The 20,132-nt window shown below is 41.6% G+C and overlaps 1 protein-coding gene across 1 annotated transcript in view; it reads right to left on the reverse strand.

Annotated features, from left to right (window-relative positions):
- The window catches only part of Ythdf (YTH domain-containing family protein), a 115,544-nt gene that overhangs the window by 23,443 nt on the left and 71,969 nt on the right, over positions 1-20,132 (reverse strand). The window lies entirely within an intron of this gene.

Below are 20,132 nucleotides of genomic sequence, written 5' to 3' on the forward strand. Positions count from 1 at the left end.
GAGGCGACTAAAAGGGGCCCCAGGGGCTCTGAACTTTGGAGTGTGGGTTAGCGACCATGGGGCCCTCAGCTGAGTCCTGGCATTGCTTCCACTTACTTGTGCCATGCTCCTCACTTTCATATATCCTATCCGATCTCCCTTGGTCAACTCGTTCTTTTCCGAACCCGACGCTATCAGGTTCGCGAGGTCCAGGGAGTCTTTCATTTTCATGCCCTTCGCGGCCCTTGTCTTCATTTGGCTGATACCTTCATTTTTCGAAGTGTCGGACCCCTTCCATTTTCCCCCCTGATTAGGGTTATATAGAGGATGGTTGCCTAGTTGTACTTCCTCTTAAAACAATAATCAACACCATCACCTGCCAACATCTCTACTACTGGTATTGTCATTCCAAATGTCATCTTCACTGCCATTGAAGACCACTCAAGATTCTGGTCTTTTTGATACTTCCAAAAATAGTATAGCTCCCAATTAGCCTATAGAGTCCAAACTGTGAGAATCTATTCGCAAATGGTTTAGAGATGGTCTCTATTCTACCAGTTGTGTACGAGAAGCAGAAATAACCTCTTCTGAATAAAGGTATGCTGCTGTAGAAAGCGTGCCAATCCACCAGCTGATTGCTAGCAAATATTACGAGATGTACTTCCGAATGGAGTAGATAAAGACTGAAAGCATTCTTTGGATAAATGCGATTGTTGATAGGCAGACCTTTATTTTAAAGTATATTTCATGCCTGTTTTACATATTCATCACATCAGGATTTACCTAAACAGCTGTAATTGAGATAGGAGAGATCGCATTGTTTAGGTATGCAGCAAGTGCCCGATAGTGCCACAAGTTCCACGAAAAAAAAAAACACCAACCCACAACAGGAAAACCTGCCGTATTTATGGATATCCAAAGGCATAGAGGTAATGAATTTTATCATAATGTTTAGTTTTGTACGTTTATTGTCTTCATATGGGAACCCTAACAAAGCCAGACTGGGAATTACGTAGGTGGTTTGAAAAGTTCTCGGAATGTACTAGAATAAAGTATTTTACCTCGGTGGAACTGCTTTTATTTTTCAACATAGTCTCCCTGTAGACTAATGCATTTGGTCCAGCGATGTTCCAATGCCTTGATCTCATCTCGAAAATGAGATTCCTCCAGGCCTGCAAAATACCTCTCCAATTCGGCTGTCAGTTCTTCCCTTGTAGAAAATCTCCGTCCACCGAGGAAAATTTTCAACTTGGGAATAGATGAAAGTCTGATGGTACCAAATCAGGTGAGAAAGGTGGATGTGGCAACAACTCGTACCCCAGTTCATGAAGTTTTGCCATGGCAATAACACTTGTGTGCGGCGGAGCGTTGTCCTGATGAAAGATTACCCTTTTCCTTGCCAAACCAGGCCTTGTTTCACGTATCTTTTCCTTAGTTGGTCTAGGAAGTTTGCATAGTATTGCCCCTTAATTGTTTGGCCAGTAGGAAGATAATCTATCAGCAGAATGCCTTTTGCATCCCAGAAAACCGAGGCCATGACCTTTCCGGCCGAACGCACTGCCTACTGCCTTTGCTTTCTTTGGTGGTGGTGAATCAGCATGTTTCCACTGCTTTGACTGCTGTTTTGTCTCTAGGTATAGTAGTGGACCCAAGTTTCATCTTTAGTCACAAACCGGCGCAAAAAATCTTGTTTTTGCACTGAAAACGGGCCAGACTTTGTTCGGACATTTCCAATCTGGTGCGTTTATTGTCCAATGTCAAGAGCCGCGGCACCCATCTTGCGGATAATTTTTTCATACACAATTCTTCGGTTAAAATATAATATACCAGTTCAGAAGACAACCCTACAGCTTCAGCAATCTCCCGCACTTTCAGTCGACGATCCTCCGTGACCATTTTATGCACTTTTGCGATAAATTCTGGGGTCGTAACACTTTTTGGCCGTCCACTACGCGGATCATCATCCAAGCTCTCCCGACCAAATTTAAACTCGCTGGTCCACTTGGCAACAGTTGAAAATGAAGGAGCAGAGTCCCCCAGTGTGTTCTGAAAGTCGGCATGAATTTCCTATGCTTTCATACCTTTCTTTACAAAGTATTTAATTACTGCACGAATCTCAGTTTTTTCCATTGTCACAAATCACTACGTGGGAACAACAACAACAACAACAACAACAAAGAGTTGTCACTACCACACTCCTGCAGCTAGAGCACTGACGCGCCATGTGTTCACTCACGAAGGATGTGTGATTATTGCACGGGAACCTCATTGCTCTAGCACTGACATCTAGCGGTGATTCTGAGAACTTTTCAAACCGTCCTCATATATATTTAAAAGAGTAGAGGAGTTTAAATTCCTTGGTGTATTAATCGATGAGCAAAACCTAAGGCAACAGGAACACCAAGCTAGAATAAAGAATGCAAAGAAGGCATTTCACTCTATGAGCCCTATATTAGTTTTTAACAAGGAATGCAAAAATGATTATCTACAATAGAATCATTCGTCCAGTACTTCTGTATGGTTCCGAGACATGGAGTATAACCAAGGAAGAGCAGTAGTAGTTGCAAGTCTTTGAGAATTAAGTTTATAGAAAAATATTTGGCACAGGGTTCGATCCTGTCCCTCAAAGCTGGCAGAAAAGATCTAATTATGAGATTTACAACCTCTCTCAACAACACACTATAATGGGTGTCATAGAACCCTGCGCTGGGCTGGACATGTACTGAGGATGCAGGATAACAGAGCACCAGTAGATCTATACAAAGGATCTCTTAATGGGAAAAAACCTTCAGGAAGAACCCAAAGCACCTGGAAGAAGGAGATCAACAAGGTATGCTGGACCCTCCAAATTGATAACTAGGAAGAGCAGGCTCAAGATCGAAAAGGATGGAAGAGGATTGTGAGATCGGCACAGGAACTTCATGACCCTCAGAAGCCTATGGAGTGAGTTGTCTCAATGTTTTTATTAACCATATTATGATTCGCTTGGCGTGTCCAAAAATGGCAAAAGTAGTTAGTGGGCCACAAAACCAGCAACATTATTATTCGTTAGGTATGTTCACTAGTAAAAAATTCGTTATGATAGGGTTATTTTATCAAGTTTTAAACCTACTTCTAAAAAAAATATGTATATTGGCCTGAGTTACGATATATTAAACGACCACTTTGTTAACGATCTTGTCTACTATATTAATAGCAACAACCGTGGATATTTCTTAACTAAAGTTAACTCGTGTTCCTCATCCCGAGGTGGTGCAACTCTTTCTAGGCACACCCCCAATGAAGGTGAGCTGCATTTACCATTTTACCACGTATTAACCTTCCTGCCATTCCTAAATCTCTGGCAGTAGCGGGAATCGAACTTAGGCCCCCGAGAATGCCAGCTAATTGTGCTGTTAGGCTGGTGGACATTCTTAACTACAAAACACACATGTACCATGACTCTGATGCATGTTTTCATTGGTGAGTCGGACCGATAAAACTATTCACAAATGTCATCGGAGCTGCAGGATAGCATGTACACACTTCAATGCGGAATCGTTATTGTAAAAAGTTTCAAACAAATTTACTAAAAACCACCAATACAATTTTTACAATCTAAGTTTAAGATACAAATATTACATAGATGTTAAAATGGGACATGTTTTGCTTAAGCTTTGTAAGCATCATTAGCCACACTTAAGCTAAAACTAAGTCAGGGCCCTGAACTGGGTTCCTCATTAAAAAAATTATTTTTTACAAAGTGAAACTTTTTACGTTCTGTACTCCAATACGGCTATCATAATGAGACTCATAACATGTAATCGTTGTTATTCTCGGACGAATTACGTTGGGGAGGATTTTGTATGTGAGCGTTACTTTTAATTTTCTTTGTCTAGAAAAAGCCAGGGAGGTCTAATACACGGGGAAATATCATATATAATAACTTATATGTGTGCTAGGCAGTCCATCACCGATGTGAAGGTCTCAATGGTGACCACTGGTGTTTGGTCGCGCACATTGGGAACGCCCATATGCAAATATCAAGCACAAGAAAATGCCAAAGATAATGACCTGGTTGCTAAGAGAAGATAGGAAGAAAGAAGAATAGAAAGATCTCAGCCAAATTACCAAAGAATGAAAAAAGGAGTAGAAAAAGAGCAGCTGTCATTTAAGAACATCCTGGTTTCAAAAGCTGAATCATTATGTGGAAAGACAAGTGCAATATGCAGGGAGAAAGAAATTTGCTATTTGTTTTTTGTTGCACCGACACAGATAGGTCTTATGGCGACGATGGGATAGGAAAGGCCTAGGAATTTGAAGGAAGCGACTGTGGCCTTAATTAAGGTACAGCCCTAGCATTTGCCTGGTGTGAAAATGGAAAACCACAGAAAATTATCTTCAGGTCTGCCGAAAGTGGGGCTCGAACCCACTATCTCCCGATTACTGGATTCTGGCCGCACTTAAGAGACTGCAGCTATCGAGCTTGGTGGGCAGAAAGAAACACCATGGTGGAATGAGAGGGTGAAAACGGCTGTGAAAGAAGAAATGCAGCAAAGATGAGGCTAGATAAAGAAAAACAGAAATCAGTCCACCAAGAAGAGTAAATTTTAGTACCTGGGACAGGAGTAATGGAACAAGAAACAATTTGTGAAGAGACTAATTAAAGAAGAAAAGGAGAAATGTCGGGACGAGTTCACTACCAGGCCAACAGAAGACTGTGAAAGTAATAGGAAGTTGGTTCATAAAATACTTCAGTCTAGAATGGAAGAAGTGAGCATGGCAAATATCCTTCCATTAGAAACAAATGATGGGGACCTGGTAAAGACAGATCAAGGCATCAAAGAAGATATTAAGAATTACTTCAATACTTCATCAAATGGAGAAAGTCTTCAAAATATCACTGAAGATTGCCGTTTAAGTGCAAGTGATGGAGCACAACACCAGCTAACATAGCTAGAAGTGGAGTCTGAGCTGAATAACATGAGAAATGGTGAGTCCCCAAGGTTTAATGACCTCACTCCTGACAAGAAAAACAAGAAAAAGGCAGCTGGAGCACAAGGCATACAATGGTTGAATAGAGTACGCACTCATCTGGAAAGAACAGGATACTAGAGAGGACTGGATGAAAGGTATCATCTCCCTGTATAAAAATGGAAACAGCAAGAAATGTAGAAATTATGGGGGCATCATTTTATTTTCCACTCAAAACTTCTGGAGAAGATAACTGAAAGAAGAATCAGGAATATAGTAGAACCATTATTGGAGGAAGAGCAGGGTTCAGGAAGAGCCGAAGCACTACAGACCTGATATTTGCTGTCAGAGAAGCATTGGGAAACTGGTAAGAACTTAGTGATGGTTTTATGGATATCGAGAAGGCCTATGACAGTGTGCCTAGGGAGATAAGGTATAGGTGTGACAAACTTCCAGATTGAGTAAGTAAACATGCTCTATCAAAAATGCTTTATACCTGTGTCCAAGTAGGGGATGGAAGATCAGATTGGTTTGAAACCACAAGAAAAGTCCAGCAAGGAAATGTCTTGTCACCACTCCTGTTCACTGACATGATCATAAAATCCATCAAAGAACATTGCAAAGAGCTAACACTAATATGTGCAGATGATGTTCTGATCTGAGGAGAAAATGAAGCAGAAGTACAGGAGAAACTAAATTTTTGGAGTAGCAAGTTTAAAGAATAAGGACTGAACATTGGTCAAACAAAAACTGTTGAAATCACTATTAACAGGAAAGGCCCAGATTCAAACATTTCCTTGGAGGAACTCTGTTACAATCTCTTTCTAAATTCAAATATCTTGGAAGTATCATTTCAAAACGTAACATTTAATAACGCAAGAAATATTTAATAAGACTCAGAAAGCTTCTCAATTTTATTTTCAAGTGAGAAATGATAACATGCACCAGAAAGCAAAATTGGCCATGTAGCACATCTACTACAGTCCCATTCTCACCTATGGACAAAAAAACATGTACCCTACATAACAAGGCAAATAGTAAAATCCAGTCAACAGAAATGAAATTCATCAGAACAATGAACCTAGAGATCAGGAAAGACAGATTAGAAATGAAGCAACAGAAAGGAAGCTGGAATCAAAATCACTGTTACAAAGATTTTAGGAAGAAGCAGGCTACAATGATTTGGACATGTTATGAGGATGGACAGTACGAGAAGAGCAAGAAATTTTGACATACAAGTGAAAGGGGAGAGGCCAGTAGGGAGGCCACAGAGGAATGCTTTGACAGGACGAAGTGGCAAACATTTTTACACCACGCCTGGGAAACAGGAGCTGGAAAATAATGATAGTGTCGAAACCGGACCCTGATTTTCTCAATTGGTAGGATGAGGGAATGATCTTACTACAGGGATACTATTGCCCATTTCAGTTAAGGACTAGGCGGTATTGGCTGTGCGGGAAGTCCGTTAAAACCTTTTGTAATACCGAGTGGTTGGCCAGTATCATCAGATGAGATAAAGTATAGGTTCAGGATTGTAAACTATTAGCCAGGCAACAGTTCAGAATGAGCATCAATCATGCCACTTCCTTCACACTCCTAGCTCTTTCTTATCCCATCGTCGCCATAAAACCTATCTGTGTCGGTGCGACATAAAGCAAATGTGGTATCACAGATGAGATGTCGATAGTGTTCATCAGACCATTTTCCCAGGATGTTTACATTTTTATCACTATTTTCCACGTTCTCTGATGACTGCTAAGTCTTCCAAATATGCTGTAGGATGAGTACATTAGGAGGTTTCTAAACATACTAGCTGATGTACCCGTGCTTCGCTACGCGATTCCCAGAAATACTCACTTTGTGGTTTCCGTAACTGAAGTCAACATAGGTCATTACAAAAACGTCAGTAGGAATGTAGTTATTAAAAGCAATATTATCATATAAAATACTCGATCAAATGAAATACTGCACATTTCCTCACTTTTAACGAACAGTACTAACTTACGGTGCTGATCTCAAAGTTCCTGAGCTAGAATGACCAGGCCGCAGACAGCCGTGAACACTCCTCTGCCATTATTCCGTTACATATGCACACTGCTCATTCCAGTCAGTGCCTCAGAGAAGGGATTGAATAGCTCAAATGCTATGATGAATCAGTGTGTTACGTACCAGCAGTATCAGAAAATTTATGAACCAGAGGAACGGCATGCTAAAGAAGAACGTTATCTAACTCCCCAGCTACTTCCCGCCAATATTCAGACAGGCTGTTACACTCTGTACGACCTGGAGAGGTGGCTGTTTGGTTAGGGGTACACAGCTGTGAGCTTGCACCCAGGAGATAGTGGATTCGAACCCCACTGCCTGCAGCCCTGAAGATGGTATTACGTGGTTTCCAATTTTCACACCAGGCAAATGCTGGGGCTGTACCTTAATTAAAACCAAGGCCGCTTCCTTCACACTCCTAGCCCTTTCCCATCCCATCGTTGCCATAAGACCTATCTGTGTTGGTGCGACGTAAAGCAAATTTAAAAAAATCTCTGTATGCAGCAGTAATCCTATCTATAGGAGATGAGTGGCAACAGAAGACACAAAGCACATCACAACGTACGATAGTCAATGTAATGCTATTGTTGATCAATTTTATGGTATTTCTATATTTTAGGCCTTCACATTTAGTTTTCTTTCAACTCTGTGATATTATGGCGTCTTATAAAATTATTTATAGCGTAGACTGTAATTCCTTACTCTCCGAATTTATATACCGATTTTCATTAAATTCGGTTGTCCCATTTTCTCGTGACTCGGCGCTGATATGGACTTCGTAACAAAAATCCAAATTCATGAACATCTCTGTGATCATAGCCAATACGATAATGTATAAGACATAAATGATCGAAAATTTAATACTATATAACTATAGATACGTAGTACTTATTGATACGATCACTAATAACATAAATATTTGAGAATTCAATTTTATGCCTTCCAGTAAACTACCATTTCACTCAGCGTGAATACAATTATTTATGGCCTAGATTGTAGCGACTTATCCCCCAACTTTTCATACTGATTTTCATTACGAACATAAATATCTGAGAATTAAATTTTATGCCTTCCCCTAAACTACCATTTCACTCAGCATGAATAAAATTATTTATGGCCTAGATTGTAGCAACCAATTCCCCAACTTTGCATATCGATTTTCATTAAATTCTCTTCAGCCGCTTTCTCGTGGTGCGTGTAGATATACATACAGACAGAAATTACGAAAAATTAAAAAGTGCATTTCCTTGTCATTGTGGACATGACTTATACATAAATGCCATCCTTTTTAAATTCTGAGCAATGTACAGACAAAACACTTACTTTATATACATAGATTTACAGCAGGTATTTTGCCAATACTAGCAACAACTTTATGGACGCAATTTGCAGAACAGGTTGAGACAATGTATACGTTTTCAATATTAGCGTATTTCGAACATACAATAGGTTGGTTGGTACATCATAAATCTTGTCATATGTTATTCCTTGGAGGTCGAATCCATATACATTGACTGAGCAAATGTCATTGGATAATGGAGCACAGATGCGCAGGTGTGTTGTCTGCGCACCACACACCAACTGTGCCAGCGGCAGTTGTATAGAAGACCTGTGGGCAACGGCTGTGCATGTGACGGGTGTAACATGGAACGTTGTCGTGAGCTGACACCATTCCAACGGGGTATGATGGTCGGTGCCCGACAGATGGGAAGTGCGATTTCGGAAGTGGTGTAGGAATTCGGCTTCACACGATCAACCGTGTCCAGGGTGTAGCGTGAATGGTTGAATGCAGGTGTCTACGTCCACAACATACGAACGATCGGCCGTCCAGCCACCCTCGACGACCGTGACCGGCGTAATCTGAGGCGGATTGTCAATGGTGACAGACGGGCAACCGTGCAACAAATCACGGCTCAATTCAACACAGGCCGTGCTAGACACATCTCCCAGTGGACAATCCGTACGAACATGAGTTCTATAGGGTATGGAATCCGGTGCCGCACAAGGGTGCCACTGTTAACCCAATGTCATCGGGCACGACAACGCGGATTTGTCACCAGTCACGGGCACTGGAACAATGGCGTAACGTGATAGGGTCGGACGAATCACGATTTCAACTGCACCATGCCGATGGGAGGCACCGTGTATGGCACAGACCACATGAAGCAATGGATCCCCCCTGCCTCGAAGGTGTGGTCCAGGGCACTGGTGTCTCTGTTATGGTCTGGGGTGCATTTTCCTGGTATGGAATGGGCCCCCTAGTTGTTCTGGAAGAGACTTTGAATGGTACGCATTATGTTGAGCTGCTCGGAGACCATCTCCACCAATTTTTGGCCTTCCAGCGCCCCGACGGTTCTGCGGTGTTTCAAGATGATAACACGCCGCCACATCGCTCCCACGTCGCCTGGGAATGGTTCCAGGAACATGCAGCGGAGGTCCAGCGACTGCCATAGCCACCCAGGAGCCCCGGTATGAACTCTGTCGAGCATATCTGGGATGTCCTGGAACGCAGGCTCCGTGCCATGGATCTTGCACCCACAAACAGACCAGCACTGGCGGCCGCGATGCAAACGATTTGGTGTCAGCTGCGTCCAGAGGACTACCAGGGACTTGTCGACTCACTTCCGCGGAGTCTCACTGCAGTTTGCAGGGCCAGAGGAGGCCCCACACGCTATTAGGTGACTATTCCATGACATTTGCTAAGTCAGTGTATATTCCCTGTTGATTGAAGTTGGATTTAGTCTTCCTTTTCAACGAAGATCTTGTATAGTACCATTAGGTCTACTAATGCCTTCAATGTTAAGCTGACTAACTCTCAACATCGAGCCTAAGTGTTTCTTGTTATTCGGTCCTTAAATGGACCTCTTTTGGAAGCAAAGTTTTCTACATTATTTTTTTTTTTCCTAGGGGCTTTACGTCACACCGACACAGATGGGTCTTATGGCGATGATGGGATAGGAAAGGCCTAGGAGTTGGAAGCGGCCGTGGCCTTAATTAAGGTACAGCCCCAGCATTTGCCTGGTGTGAAAATGGGAAACCACGGAAAACCATTTTCAGGGCTGCCAATAGTGGGATTCGAACCTACTATCTCCCGAATGCAAGCTCACAGCCGCGCGCCTCTACGCGCACGGCCAACTCGCCCGGTTACTCTACATTTATCTTTCCGTTTATTAAGTAATATGTGCCAGCAGATCACAAGGATTGACTGGTTGCCAGTTGTACTGCTTACTTAGCACCACTCAAGGGACTTGTGTAGGCTACTTCAAGGATGATGCTTGTTGTTTAAAGGGGCCTAACATCTAGGTCATTGGCCCTAATGGTATGAAATGAGATGAAATGGAATGACGAATTAAAGTCCAAAATCCTCCACCGACCAGATTTCAAAACGTGAGAATGAAGAATGAATGGATATGAATTTAAAACAATCAGTGGATCCAACCTGCAATGACTCACATTCACAGAGACTGACGTAAAACAATAGTATTACTGACAATGGAACTGCTTCTATAGCATAATACTGAATCGATTATGCTTGTAGTCTAAAGGAGTCCAAAATATAAGTCATCGGCCCCTCATAATGGTACTTATCGCTAGGAATTGACCTTGCTGGCAGGATGTAGTGTTTACAGTGCACTATGTCTTCTGGTATGGGCTAGAATAAATTTGTTACTTTCATTGACCTGTCTCAGTCTCATCCTTGGCTTTGACGATATGAAAATGACCGAGGTATGAGCGATTCTAGTAACACCGTTCCTTATGCAGCCAGTCCCTGTTATGAATGGTGTGAAAACATCACTCACAGGGTCGGTTGTTGTATGTATTTCAGTGGGCTTGGCATACTGGTATGTCATAGCAACTTCTGACTCGGTGAGGAAAACAACGGGAAACTACCTCACTCCTCATTTCCCTAGTACGCTTTTTCAGTGATGCCTAGGCCATCTATGACAGCTGATGGCGGAGCTGTTGAGGATCCAGCCAGTCTTAGGGCTGAAGACTGAACACACACACATCGCTAGAAAAGTAGAACATGGTATTTGTCATGTTGCGGTACTAATCAAAAGTAGCGTAGAATCGCAGTTTTCCACACATTATGGTACTAGTCACAGGTAATACATATAATACAGACCTATGGTGTTTTGCACATTGCAGCGCCCTTTGTTTCTGCAAGTTGCTTTATGCTCCACCGACAAGTCTTATGGCGACGATGGTACAGGAAGGAGCTAGGAGTGGCAAGGAAGCGGCCGTGGCCTTAATTAGGTACAGTCCCAGAACTGCCTGGTGTGAAAATGGGAAATCATGGAAAACCATCTTCAGGGCTGCCGACAGTGGGGTTCGAACCCACTATCTCCCGAATACTAGATACTGGCCGCAATTAAGTGACTGCAGCTATCGAGCTCGGTACGGCGCCATTTACATGCAACACAAACCTGTGGTGTTCATCACATACATGTACTAACCACAGGGACCCGCACTATCACGTGGTGTTCCTCATATAGTGGGTACTAATCATAGGCAAGCCAGAACCATGGTGTCGCTCCTGAAGTGGTACTAATCACAGATACTGTAAAAGCTGGCAATGCACTCTGTTGCTACGAATTACAAACCTATTGTGTACCTAACATAGCGCAAGTATAAGCGACCCATGGTGTTCCCCGCATGGTGGTACTAATCACAAGTATAGGGTAGCGCACGAAATGTCACACATCAGAAATGTTTTATAAAATATGTAAACCTGGGCTTACAAGCATGCCCTGTCGTGAAGAGAAACCTTATTTCATGCGTGATCCAACAGGCAGCACCACATGTCGCGCATGCGTACCGGCTGCCAGTTATACAGCATGGCGGACAAAGGAAGATTGACGCGTGAACAGAAGGTGAAGATGGTGGTGTTTTATGCGGAAACAAAGAGCATAGCTCGGACCCAGGAAAGGTTTCGTGTTCATTTCCGTACTCGGTGGGCTCCTTGCCGGCAGACTATATACAGACTGGCCAGGCACTTTGAAACAGAAGGCAACATACTGGAGAGGAAACGGCCCCGCCTCAAGCTGATCCGCTCACTGGAGAATGTTGCTGCTGTGAGAGCGGCTGTGGCTCGGAGCCCCTCCAAATCCACCAGAAGTGCATGTGTTCAGCTGGGCATCTCTCGTTGGTCAATTCAGAGAATACTGCAGTCTGACCTTGACGTGTTTCATACAAAATAATTTCGTGTGGCTATTTCTAGCCGGGTGCAGCTCTTGTAAGGCAGACCCTCTGATGAGGGTGTGTGTGGGCTGCAATTTCCAGTCATGGAATTATTGGGGCAATCTTTTCCAATGACACAGTCAACAGTGCGCATTACTTGGACATGTTGACAAACAGTTTCCTTCCAGAACTCCCTGCATCACGACTACCAACAGAGACACAATGGTTCATGCAAGATGAACACAGCAAATGTTGTTCTGGACTTCCTGAATGAACATTTTAGGCCCTGTGTGATGCGTGTTATTGTAGTGGAGGATAGTGTTATGTGTGATGTGCGAGTTGAAGGGACGTTGGGGACAGCACAAACACCCAGAACCCGGGCAATTGGAATTAACCAATGAAGGTTAGAATCCCCGACCCGCCCGGGAATCGTACCCGGGACCCTCTGGACCGAAGGCCAGTACGCTGACCATTCAGCCAACGAGTCTGACACCATGCAAAATGACAACAGGCCATAAACTAACGGCGCTTGACAAGCAATGGCGAGTACAGTTTGCTGCGTGGGTTATTGCAGAAGGTGATCCCGTATTGCACAACACATGGTTCAGTGATGAGGCACACGTCTATCTCAATGGTGCAGTGAACAAACAAGGTTCGGTTTGGGGCGAAAGAACTGCCTGCTATTGTGCATGAGGTTGAAAGTCATGGTGTTAAAGTGTGTGTGTGTGCTGCAATTTCCAGTCATGGAATTATTGGGGCAATCTTTTCCAATGACACAGTCAACAGTGCGCATTACTTGGACATGTTGACGAACAGTTTCCTTCCAGAACTCCCTGCATCACGACTACCAACAGAGACACAATGGTTCATGCAAGATGAACACAGCAAATGTTGTTCTGGACTTCCTGAATGAACATTTTAGGCCCTGTGTGGTGCCCCATCAATATCCCGAGTGTTTTCAGAGCGGCTCAATCTGGCCACCGCATAGCCCCGAACACAATCCCTGCGACTTCTTCCTGTGGGGATATTTGAAGGAGACAATCTACTGCCATAAACCAGAAAATGTACAGTAATTGCAAGCGGCCATTGTGACTTTCTTCCGAGAGTTGAGTGATGACTTGTGTCATAGAGTGATCACGAACGTGCAGGTTCGTCTCGAAGCTGTTGTAGACCGAGAACATATTGAACATGTCCTGCACACGGATTAACCATGCACATGTCAGTGAATGTTGCAACGCCATTTTGTATTCAATATGTTGTATATTACATTTTCTATAAACAATTTCCAGTGTATGACATTTCGTGCGCCACCTTGTAGTTTCATGGTTCTAGTACAATCATCCCTTGGTCGCCCCTTACGTCAGGCAGGGGATACTGTGGGTGTATTCTTCGTCTGTGTCCCCCACCCACAGGGGGTGGTACTTTAAGGTTAAACCTATGGATGTTAGGCAACAGTAACTACCTTTAAAACAGAAGATGGGAAGAAAGACAGCAGATGCCCTACTGTTTGAAGATGTCAGAGATATGGAGAGAAAATGAAAGGAAGTACAAGTTTATGCATGAAACCATGACATGGAAGAGGTAGGAACAAGAATAAGTGTAGAGAAGAGTAAAACAGTAGTGATGACACAAAGTAGGAAGGAAAGGAGCAGGAGGACAGAGGTAAATGAAAACTAATAGAAGTTAAGAAAAGTTTAAAATGCTTTGAATGTATAATCACAGAAGATGGGAAGATAAGCAAGGAGATTGGAAACAGTACAACAAATGGATTTATCTTGAGTGTGAGGGATATACTGTGGATCCAAGAAGTTCCAAAACAATCATTTTAAGTCAACCGATTATGTACTGATATAGACATATGCACCATACATGGACAACAATATAACAAGATGAGAAGTTCAGGCAGCCGAGATGAAATTTGTTAGAGAGATTGTAGTAAAGATCAGAAAAAGATAGAATCAGAAATGAAGAGATTAGAATGAGGATTAGAGTTTCAATACTACAGCAAATGACAGAAACAAGCAAGCTGAAACCATATGGAAACATGATGTGAATGAGAGAAGACTGAGTTCCAAAGATAAAGTTTTCCCAGAGAAACTAACAGAAAAGAGACATGGAAGGCCTGGACAGATGTGGATGGACAGAAGAGAGCAAAACTAGTTCACAATGAAAATAAATTTGTGGATGGTAAGCCAGTGGAAATTTGGAAAAAGATCATAGAGAATTGGAAAAAGAACATCATAGAGAACTCTAGATTGTCCAAATGGATGAGCTGGAGAAAGTCTCAAGCATAGCACCTAGCAAAGCTGCTGGCCCAAATCATATTGATGCAGAAATGACTTACTTATTTCCTGTGGCTCCTTCAGGAGCATAGGGCTTCGATGAATTTTTGCCAGCGGACTCTGCTGCAGGCCATCCGACGTAGTTCTCCCCAGGTTTTTCCTGTCTCACTTGCCTCCTCAAATACGGATCTCTTCCAGGTCTGCTGTGGTCGACCCCGCTTTCGTTGTCCCTGCGGATTCCATTTCAAGGCTTGCTTCTCAATGGCTCCATCCTGCTTTCTCAACGTGTGTCCTATCCACCCCCACTTCCGCTGTTTGATCTGATTTCCAATGGGTGTTTCCCCAGTCACTTCCCATTGATCTTTGTTACTAATTGTGTCCGGCCAATGAATGTTTAGGATCCTGCGCTAACACCGGTTTACAAAGGTGTGCAGCATCTTAGTAATCCCTGTAGTGACTTTCCAGATCTCACATGCATAGAGGACTCGCTTGACGTTACTATTGAAGATCCTCAATTCGTTGAGATATGGGACGGTTTTTCCACAGTGGATAGAGCTGCACAAATGCCCCATTAGCCTTCCTGATGCATGACTTAACATCGTCTGTAGCCCCGCCTTGTTTATCTACCGTACTTCCCAGGTAGCAAAATTGATCTACATTTTCAATTTCCTGTCCATCTAGACAAAATCGTTCTTGGGTATCTGAGAACAGCCTCATATCTTTGGTCTTACTGGAATTAATCTTGAGTCCTGTTTTTCGTGCCTCAGTTTCTAGCTCTGAGTTTGATGCAGAAATAATTGACTGATATTGATGATGGTGGATCAGTGGTAGCGTGTCAGCCTCCAGATCCCAAGACAGCAGGTTCAGAGGTAGTCTGATTTTTGAAGGGCGGAAGAAAGTCCAACCAACACTCCATGTCATACGATGTCGGCATGTAAACGATGTCTGGTGATACATTAGGTGTTTACCCGACAAAATTCATTAAAACCCAGCCATAGAAACCAAGAGAGATTTGGTTTACTCTGCCATCTAGTAGCCCTAGAGTAAAACAGTGTGTCGAAATTGACGACCAGATAGCATGAAATTAAAAACTATTCTGTACACGATAGCTGAAGCCATATGACGATGACCACCCTCTGATGAAACTGTTCAACCACACCCACGACAAAATTAAAAAATATCTTCACCAAGAACGAACTATCTTTACTTGCTTCAATGATTACGAAAAAGCTTTTGACAACATCCCAGCCGTCTGGCTGAAATCCACCTTTACCAGCCTGCCAAAGAAAATTTCTAAACATTGTAGCGACTACAGGCTGTTTAGTAAAAGATTCAAAAGAGACCTGCAACAAGATCAGGATGTTAATCTGGAAAAGCAAGCAATTTATACACCATGTCTGCCATATCTATCAGCCAAGTATAATATTACTCTTGGTCAACGGCTTGTCAGAGGCCTCCTGTTTGGATCCAGAGGTACCCTGCCAAAGAACACAGCCACTATCCACCAAAATTTGATAATTCTGTTTTATGATGTGGAAAAAACTTGTTACAAATCTTAAGAGATTCTCTACTAATTTATGTATCGTATGGCTTTTAGTGCCAGGAGTGTCCGAGGACATGTTTGGCTCACCTGTTTCGGTCTATTTGACCCCCATGGGCGACCTGTGCATCTGGATGCGGAATGATTATGATGACATAAGGAGAGGGTGAAACCTGTGTTGGCACGTACCTACTGCTGTTGAATAACTCCAAGGGGTCTGCTCAAAGCTTTACGTTCCCATCCGACAGATGTGTCATATGCCCTCACTCCATGGATTGGTATTAAAGCCAGGCTTTAGGGCTGCAATCTAGTGATTAGAAATTGCATACTGCCACCTCTTGCCTTGCTGGCCAACATTCTAATGGTGACATTTTTTCGAGCAACGGGACTCGAACCAGATAACCACGGAGTCATACCATATAGACTTGACACATTAACAATTATGGCCACCAGGCAGGTTCTACAAATTATACAGTTTCATTTATACCTGTGATTGAAATCTCCGGCTAACAAAGAATTTTCCAGCAAAAATTATTAAGTTCAATTTCAATATTATAATTACACAGGTCTTCTAATTTTTATTATTTTTTCTGTATGTATTCCAAATAAATCAATTCTGATCTCCAGAAGCATATTGGAAAAACATTTTTTTTGGAATGGTTCATGGTGTATCTATCATACATTACTTCTTAAGAAACTGTTAGGTCATCAGCCCGAAGACAGTTGATCCTCAAATAGTACTACCAGGCTCGGCATTCGGGAACGTAAATGACGCTGAGCTAGTAGTTGATGCACGCTGAGCATTAACAAGCACCTCATCTTTAAAGAAACCAACTAGTGTATCCCATTGCTCTTATAGCCTCTGCGGACACCTTCCTAACGATAACCATCTTGTGCAATCATGTTTCAGTATCTTAGTTTCCTTGCTGTAAAGATCTTAAGAGTTTCTTAAGGCGTTCCTTCTTCTTACAACTCTTTTTCTAAATAATAAATGTCGACTAATAGTTCATCAACTTTAACAGGCAAACTGCTTGCACCTTTCTCAGCAGCCAAGTTAATCAAATGGCATGAACAACCTCGTACGAAGACAGATGACTGTGCCTCCTTTAAAACAGCAACAACTCCATTCTTCTTTCCAATCAGGACTGAGCATTGTCGGAACAGAACTCTACATAATTTATAATTGGAATTTTGTAACACACTAACTGTGAATTTACCAAATTACCAACATTACATCCCGTTGAATCACCCACCCAGGGCTGGGACAGACAACACTGAGCTATCTTTTCCTGCTTTGCCACAAAACAGGTGACGACAGTAGGGTAAAGCTTAGCATTACTATTATTGCTCCCATCCGTAGCTAAAGAAAATATTTCACGTTGCATGTAACTGATGAGTTCACTTCTTAAATCCATAGCCATTTCTTTCAAAATGTGTGGTTTTCGTACGACCACAGCCATATTTGTATGCAATTTCTGAACTTGGAAACATTTTCCTAAACAGTGCACCAGCATGATTGGCAGCAGCTAATGGGATATTATGTTCAATTAAAAATGAAATGAACAAGCAATCTGCTCTTACTATAATAAGGTCGGCTCCAGAAGAGGTAAAAAACGAATTAATGTTCTAACTGCAACCTTTAAATTTTGTATTGGAGACGTGTTTAACAGATTTAATGTGATTTACTAATTCTGTTCTTCCTCAGTGAGAAATGTTTATATCACACAAGCACATGGAACAGAATATGTCTCCCTAAAAGATAGATAATGTTTCTTAGTTGAATTCATTGCGAACACCACTAAAAATACTAAATCAATTACAAATTTATTACACAATTCCATGAGTTTCAGAACTACCGCCAATGTTACTCACACCCACACACAAACAAAGCCTTTCAGCTGCTACGAAGCACGACGCAGTTACTAAAGTAGTTACATATAAATTCACAGCCTGCTACTTTTCACTAGTTTCTTTTCTTCAAAATCACAGCCTGCTACTTGTTTGGGAATATCTCAGTGAATGAAGTAGCAGCTGAGGTCGAACAGGTGACAAAAGCATGGTGATAATCTATAATGTGATTATCGATACATTTACCAGTCAAATTTCAAACACCCTGCATCTCGTATTACCAGCTATTATTGTAAGTCAAAGCCAATTTGACCGCAGAAAGCAAAAACAAGCGCAGATATTCAAAATCCGTACAACCGTAAAACACACACAAAATCCGTAAATTTTACGGAAAAATTGGAATACTTAGCAGGTATGGTACTGTATCAATCCAGGAGCATCTTGGAACAAACCTATAGTCAGACTGACAGACCTAGAATTTGCCCTCCATGCAATGAAATTGCTCTGATCGTGTCCAGATAAAACACATTTCAGTGAAGGCTCCCTCTATGCGTAGGTGGTAGAGTGTTTCCTTCTGGACGCCAAGATCATGGTTTGAAGGACAGAAGAGAGTCCATCCGACACATCATGATGTCATAGTTTATTAGCTTCATTAGCCCCATATTGATATATCCAACAAACAATTATAAAGCTGGATTTCCCCCTTAATATTTTAAAAATTTATTTTGATGTATTTAATACATTTTGCAGTACCGGTTTTGGGCTCTATTAAAGGGCATCTTCAGCTGCTGAAGAACCTCAATTTGGTAAAACAACATACAATATTGAAACATTACTTATTTCTAAGTTTAAATGAGACAATTTGTAATAAAATTGAAGTTATGAAGGTCTAAAATTATATCTAAAAGTTAAATTGTGAAGTGTGAAGTTCATTTGTGAATAGAGCATCAAGACCACACCAGTGACACATTTAAATTTATATCGAAGTCGTGTTTTAATATTATTGTATGTTATTTTAAGAAATTAAGGTTCTTCAGCAGCTGAAGATGGCCTATAGTAGAGGCTGAAACTGGTACTGAAAAATGTGTTAAATACATCAAAATAAAGTATTGATTAGGCAAGAGACAAGATAGTCAAGATCCAAGCAGTAGAAATGAAATTTTTAAGAACATCGGTAAAAAAGACAAGAAGAGATAGAATCCAAAATATTAAAATAAGAGAAGAGTTAAATATACAACCGTTAGTACAGAACATACAGAAAGCAAGACTGAGATGGTAGCAAGAAGGGAATTAAAAAGATAAGTTAATGGGAAAGAGACCAGTTGGAAACCGAGAAGTTTGAAGGTGGAAGGATCAGATTTGGAAGGACATTAGAGAAGCTGGATTGGATGTGACGGATGTAATGGAGCAGGAAAAGTGAAAGGACAGAAAGAAGTGAGGAGACTTGTTAACCAAACCGGGGTGACTGGAGTGGGACATCGATGATGATTAGGTGGGAAATCCAGCTTTATCATTGAGACTTCATAACGTACTGTAAAATGTCAGAACTTCAGGCGACACATTTGGTGTTTACCCGGCAAAATTAAACTCATCCATAGATTGCCCAAGAGAGATCTGGTTTAATCTACAATTTCGTAAACCAGAATGTTGAAACATACGTGCAAGCAGCTTGGATGGCACCAAATCAAAATGCCTGCATACAGTAACTGATGCCATATTATTATTATTATTACTACAGATGGCAGCTTCTCTTCCAGAAGAGAATAATGAAGTTTTTAAGGAAGTCACTGCATTCTTACCACGGGAGTACAAGAAGATTGGACATTATTGCAATAAAAAAATAAAAATAAAAGTAGAGTTTCATCATCAACACTAGCATACGATTTGAAACAGTCTCTGAACAGCCACAAGAGGTTGACCATGAGAAAAAAAGTCAAATGAACCAACAGCAGCATATTTCAAAACGAACTACGCATTAGAGAAAGTGTCATTAGCTTAATGATCGGCAGCCATGGAACTATTCCAGAGGCATAGTTGCAAGTTATTTTCAATTTCAAAGCAATTAAGCCAAGAAGTGGCTGTTCACGCACTGAAAAGTTCAGTACAAATTCTGCGGAATCATTTATATTATCAATTATTAATAACTAGGAGTAGATGTAGATTTATCAAGCAGGTTAGCATATAAATTATAATTTCATTGTCATTGAAAATTGTATTCGTCATACGGCAATTAGCAATTGCAGAAATAAATTTACATCAAAGTGAAGATTTGGGTGGAAAATGTTTCATTTCTGATTTAAATAGCA

Source organism: Anabrus simplex, chromosome 14 (genome assembly GCF_040414725.1).
Source record: "Anabrus simplex isolate iqAnaSimp1 chromosome 14, ASM4041472v1, whole genome shotgun sequence".
In the NCBI taxonomy this organism is placed as follows: Eukaryota; Metazoa; Arthropoda; class Insecta; order Orthoptera; family Tettigoniidae; genus Anabrus; species Anabrus simplex.